The sequence below is a fragment of the Trachurus japonicus genome, chromosome 11 (assembly GCF_045865225.1).
Source record: "Trachurus japonicus isolate A0001 chromosome 11, Traja_1.0".
Lineage (NCBI taxonomy): Eukaryota > Metazoa > Chordata > Actinopteri > Carangiformes > Carangidae > Trachurus > Trachurus japonicus.
The window spans coordinates 8,852,115-8,858,435 of record NC_140917.1 but is presented as its reverse complement, the minus strand read 5'-3'; the positions used below and the strand labels follow the sequence as shown (position 1 = coordinate 8,858,435).

The 6,321-nt window shown below is 41.1% G+C and overlaps 1 pseudogene; it reads right to left on the bottom strand.

Annotated features, from left to right (window-relative positions):
* Positions 1 to 4,194: 4,194 nt before the first annotated feature.
* LOC146978167 (Ig kappa-b4 chain C region pseudogene) lies at positions 4,195 to 4,566 on the bottom strand (annotated as a pseudogene).
* Between the last annotated feature and the right edge of the window lie 1,755 nt (positions 4,567 to 6,321).

Genomic DNA, 6,321 nt, shown 5'->3' with positions numbered 1-6,321 from the left:
GCATCAGCAGCACCATGCTCCAGTGCTCTGGGAGAGTTTATAGTCCTGAGAGTTGAAGACTGGATGACTGACAGCTGTCCTTCATGACAACACAAGACACAGAAATCCTCCTCATCAAAAACATGACTTTGGTCTCCGTCCTCATCTGGACTCTCCTCTGCTGCTGCTTCACAGGTAAAGTCCAGAGAATCCAACTCCTCTATCAACATCTGTCCCTCTGAAATGAAGCCCACAAAACCATGACTCTGTTTTATCTTTCTGTCTCTGTGTCCTCAGAGTCCAGAGGTCAGGTCACAGTGACTCAGTCTGGAGCAGTGAGATCTGCTGTAGGAGGCTCAGTCACCATCAACTGTAGAACCAGTCAGAGTGTTTATTATAGCAGGCCAGACCACTGTTTAGCCTGGTACCAACAGAGAGATGGAGAAAAACCTAAACTCCTCATTTACGATGCTTCCACTCGAGCATCAGGGATTCCAGGTCGTTTTACAGGCAGTGGATCAAACTCTGACTTCACTCTGAGCATCAGTGGAGTCCAGGCTGAAGATGCAGCAGTTTACTACTGTCAGAGTTTTCACTATATCAACAGTCAGCAAGTGTTCACACAGTGAAAAAGCGTCGTACAAAAACCTCCCTCAGTCAAAGGGAACAGAAACTGAACTGACTGCTGCAGCTGGAAGATACTGCAGAGACTGATAGTTCACTGAGGACACACACACACACACACACACACACACACACACACACACACACACACACACACACACACACACACACACACACAGTTTACATCTTCATCTGTTGTAGCAGAACTATTTTTCTTTCCTTTCTTTCTCACATTTTTCTACATTGACACTTTCCACAAAACACATTCCATTCTGTCTCTGCTCTCTGAAGCAGCTGTCCACAACAATGAACACATTACATTCATTACACTCTCACTGAATAGAGTCAACAAGGCAATATGCACTTCACTCACAATTGTCATTACAAATTTACACATTTTCTTTGAAAATAACACAATAATGAAAAATCTGAATCTTGCAGGTTAAACTTTGAATCTACCAACACCACATGACTATTACAGAGATGGGGACTCGAGTTTGCGACTCAAACTCGAGTCGCACTTACTGTAAGTCGCACCCACAGAGACTTCAGACTTGACTTGGACTCGTGCCCAAAAGACTTCAGACTCGACTCGGACTCGTGTTTTGAGACTCGTGAACAATCTTTATTTTTTTTGGCTCGTGCCTCCCTCCTGACAGGCTGACCGACAATCTTTTTTTTTTTGCCGTTAACACACCACTAGCGGAGCAGCGCCACATGGCCGGTAACGTTATTCAGATGGAGGTTAGATCTTCATATTGAACTCCTACAGAGTGCAGCCCAACACCAGAGTCTAAAGAGAGAGGAGCAGCAGAGCTCCTCTGACAGCGCAGTCAGCTGCTGCGGGTGATGACAGATGACTGTGAACTGGCTTTTTTTTAATAGCGGCACCGTCCGTAGCCTACATGTGAGGTACAACGTCCGTTTGTTGTCAGACCTTCCTTCACGGGGACTAGCTGCTGCATAACTGGCACATATCAGGCTACTGTAGGCTAAATCCTCCTGTTTATTTATGTTTTTGCTGCGAAATATGACTGAAGGCCCGTATGGAAGTCTGGACGTGTTGACACGCCCCCATGAGTTGACGGAGCTAATTAAAAAAATAATAACAACCAGTTCTTCTCTCAGAAACATGCGGTTCCAGAAAGGTTTTGCTGCACATAAAGATGTGAGCTATCCAGATCTTATGACCTATAATTAACAGCGTAAATCATTTTCCATGTTGTTCATCTGGGTTTTCTGAATTCAACAAAGCAAAAAAAAGAGAAAAGGCCAGTGCAGAGGGGCATAGCAGCCTTGATTCTTTCTTGACTCAGAATACAGTTTCCTTTAAAGGAAAGCTTTCATTCTGTGTTTTCTTCATATTGCATTGCAATATCCTGTTTAAAGCGATCATATAATAAACAACTAATCAATACTGTATAGATAAAGGAGTGATAATAACCTACAGTAAATCTCTTAGATATAGCTGTGCAGTATCTTTAGTAGACCGGTGAGCAGCAGATGATAGAAGGGTCATTACAACCAGAAGAGACAGGAGACTTTTATTTTTTAGAGACTTGAGACTTGACTTGGACTTGTGACCAAAGACTTGAGACCTGATGAAGTCTCACCCCTCAAAGACTTGAGACTTGACTTGGACTTGCAAAAAAAGACTTGTGAACATCTCTGCTATATCACACTGGAATCATTCAGCACCATTAACCTATATAGTTACATCATCTGCATACAGATGAACCCTAACCTTCTGTACCATTGACCGACACAGTCCAAACTATCAACACCTCTGTTGATCAACTGACTGTCTCACTAACAGCTTCTGATGCTCTCATAACCGGTTCACTGGCTGTTGTGGTCTCCACTTGGCTGAGTATAGAAGGTGTGGGTTGTTCAAGACTGAACGTTCAACTGCACAAATGTTGTTGGTTTTTAATCAGCGACAAAGATCCAACATACAATTTGTGAGAGTTGTGTTTTAAGTGGTACAGCTCTATGTTCAGACCGTGTGTTGTGAGGAGGACACAGCATGATGTGTTGAGGACAGCTCCAGTTGAGTGACTCTGTGTGTTTGCATATGTGTCCTTCCTCTCTGCTCCCAGCCGTTAAGAGGCCAGTGTTGATCAGTGTGTGTCCAGGCCTTTCACAGCCACTGACACCACAGCAGCTCAATGATGATGTCTGTGACTCTACTGCTGGCCACCCTGGGGCTCCTTGTTCAGGGTGAGACTCTCTGCTGAAAACTTTGCTTCAGGATGGAACCAGGTTCACCACAATGATGTCCTGCTATGATGGAGAAACACTGAAACCAGCAGCATTGACCTTCTTCCATCTATTCTCCATGTTCAAGAAATGATCCTCTTCTGTTTGGATGTTGATCTTTCTCCAAGATGGATTTGTCTCAATAACTTGTTCATGTTTTCCAGGTTCATCAGGAGAAATCATCCTGACTCAGACTCCTGGATCTCAGTCTGTTGTTCCTGGTCAGACTGTTTCGATCAGATGTCAAACTAGTCAGAGTGTTAGTGACTGGATCCACTGGTACCTTCAGAAACCTGGAGAAGCTACTAAATTCCTGATATATAGAGCTACAACCCGTCAGTCTGGAGTTTCAGATCGTTTCATTGGAAGTGGATCTGGGACTGACTTCACTCTGACCATCAGTGGAGTTCAGGCTGAAGACTCAGGAGTTTACTCCTGTCAGCAGGGTTACAGACCGTTCACACAGTGAAAAAGCGTCGTACAAAAACCTCCCTCAGCTGCAGAGGAACTGATCTGACTCAACAGCTGCACTGAAACTAAAATAATACAAGTTGAACTAAATCATAGTTAATAATGATCCATTATGAACATTTAACACTAAATACTTGACACAAAAATGATTCACTGTTACTAGACTGATATAAAAAGAGTTTGAAACAATCTGCTCTACATGAACAAAAACCTCAAGTGAAGTTTGATGACATGAACACTGAAAGAAAGAATATAGATTTTTCTCATAATTGTATTTCATAAACATGAACTCATTTTTTGATTAACTAAGTTGTGAAATTTTACTGAAATACAATTAAATATCATAGATTTATTCATGGGCTATATTCACATACGATAATTACTTGTTATTTGACTGTTAGACATTTTCAGTCATGCTCTGCTTTGTGTTTCCAGAACAACGAGAATTTTTCAGTTTTCTTATTTCTTTACTTTCCTTAGTTTATTCATGTGTCTTTGTTTTTCAGCTCATCAGATGATGCATGTGTAAATATCTGTGATTGAGAATAGCAACAATAGAGGAAACACTTGAAAGCATTATATTGATACTGATCAATTAATCAATGATAAGTTCTTGCTGAGTTTATACACACCTACAGCATGAACTTACAGTTTGGGTGGACAACTTTTTTTTCATCATCCTAAACTTTCTCCCTGAACTCATCACACAGAAACAATAAGTCGTCATAGACACGTCAAATGAAAACACATGAAAACAAATGTGATGATCAGATTTTTATTATGTGTAAAAACAGAAACAACATTGAAACACTGAGAGAAGCTGGTAAATATTGTTAATGAAACTCGTGAAATCAAAGAGAGAGAGAGCAGGAGCAGAGTAAAACCAGTATCAGAGTCCCAGTGAGTCAGCTCAGGACTGGGGACACTGGTCTCTCCTCAGAGTCTCTGAGAGCGGAGACTGGGAGCCCTGGGTGGCCTCACAGGTCACAGAGCCCAGCTTCCTCCACTGGTCTGCAGGGAGCCTCAGGGTGCTGCTCCAGCTGTAGAGGCCGTCCTTCCCCAGCACCCCGGGGCTCCTGCTCTCCTCCCAGCTGCTGCTGCTGCTGCCGTCCACCTTCCAGACCAGACTCCAGTCTGAGGGGAAGCCCTTGTTGGCCAGGCACATGAGCGTGGCCTTCCCCTGCTGCTGCAGCTCCTCACTGGAGGGGGGCAGCACCGTCAGGGTGGGGCGGGTATCACCTATAGGAGACACAGAGCACAACGTGTCAATCCAACAGCAGCCACTTGGACACCTTTACTGTGTGAGAGCTGCTTTTGTCCTTGAAGGAGTTTCTGTCAGATGTTTTTCTGCTCCACCAGTCACTCACTCACTCACACATTGTTTCACTTCCCTTTAAAAACCTCTCATGCACATCAGCACAGAAAGAGTCCTCATATGAGTGAAATATATCAAAGTAAATGAAGAAGCTGATTTTACATTTCAACTGCTGCATTTTACTGCACTTTATATTACAAAAATAAACATGGTTTTTAAAATATAATACATTTAAAATATTATTTCTACAAAGTCATAGTCCATTCATAATCCAACACATTTACTATCAAGATCACCACAGTTAATCAGATCTACTGTTAAAGGACATTATGAATCACAAATAAGTGACGACCACATTTAAACATCAGACATCTATGAATCCAAAAGAAACCAACAGCCTCAGAAAACTTCAGTCTCACTTTTCACAATCATTTCAACTCAACTTCCAAACGGTTTCAAATGTAAAGACTAAATGTAACAAAACATGTTTTTACAGCAGGATAGTTGTTCTTGAATGTCACCTGCTCTTCACATTGTTCACATTTCATTAATGAAGTGGAACATGTGAAAAGAAAAGTCGAGTGAAGCTGCTCTGAGTTCAGCTTCATGTGTTAAACAGGAGAAATGAAGAATCAAACAGATTTTACAGTGATCTGGATCAGCCCAGTGGAAATTTATATCTGCTACAAATGTTCACTGACAGAAATTAGAAGCTGAACTGATGAGACAATATTGAAGATTTGATGAGAAACTTACTTCCAACATCCAGTCTGGTTCCTCCACCAAAAGTCCACCACAGTGATACAAAGTGACTGAGTGGTCGTACAAAAACCTCTCAGTGTAGAGAGACACGGCTCTGACTCTGTCTGACTCAACTACAACTACAAGTCCTCAAGTTTCTGTCGTCCAAACATCTGATGACATGATTTCTATTATGGACCAAAACACTGATAATGTGCTGATTTATAATTTACACTTTAAATAAAAAACTCTAGTTTCTGATGTCGGCAGAAAATTTCATTAATTTTTTTTTTTAAAGGAAGACATAATATGACATATTTAGATTATAGATAAAAAATGAAAGTGTGACTGGATAAAAGACATGAAAAATTAAACTTACTTCCAACATCCAGTCTGGTTCCTCCACCGAACGTGTACCACAGTGATACAAAGTGACTGAGCCGTCGTACAAAAACCTCTCACTGTACAGAGACACGGCTCTCTGACTCTGACAACAACAAACTCTAATAAATCACTTCCTGTTTTTCAAAATGTTGAAAACTAACAATTTATAATATTTCTCTGAATTATAATTCTTATTAAATATTTTTATTTTTCAATATGTTTCCAACTAAAGGTGATCTTTCTAGCATTAGATACAAACAGACAAAATTAGGTTTTAGAATAAATTTATTTGTAGATATTAATGAAAATTCACAAAAACACATTCAGTGTCAGCTTTTCAATCAGTACCCTAATCAATTAATTGATCTATTGATCATCAGCAGGATCAGATTGATCCCAGTCCCTGTTGGAGTCAGTCAGAGCATTTCCATAGAGAGCCACTTTGCATCAGCAGCACCATGCTCCAGTGCTCTGGGAGAGTTTATAGTCCTGAGAGTTGAAGACTGGATGACTGACAGCTGTCCTTCATGACAACACAAGACACAGAA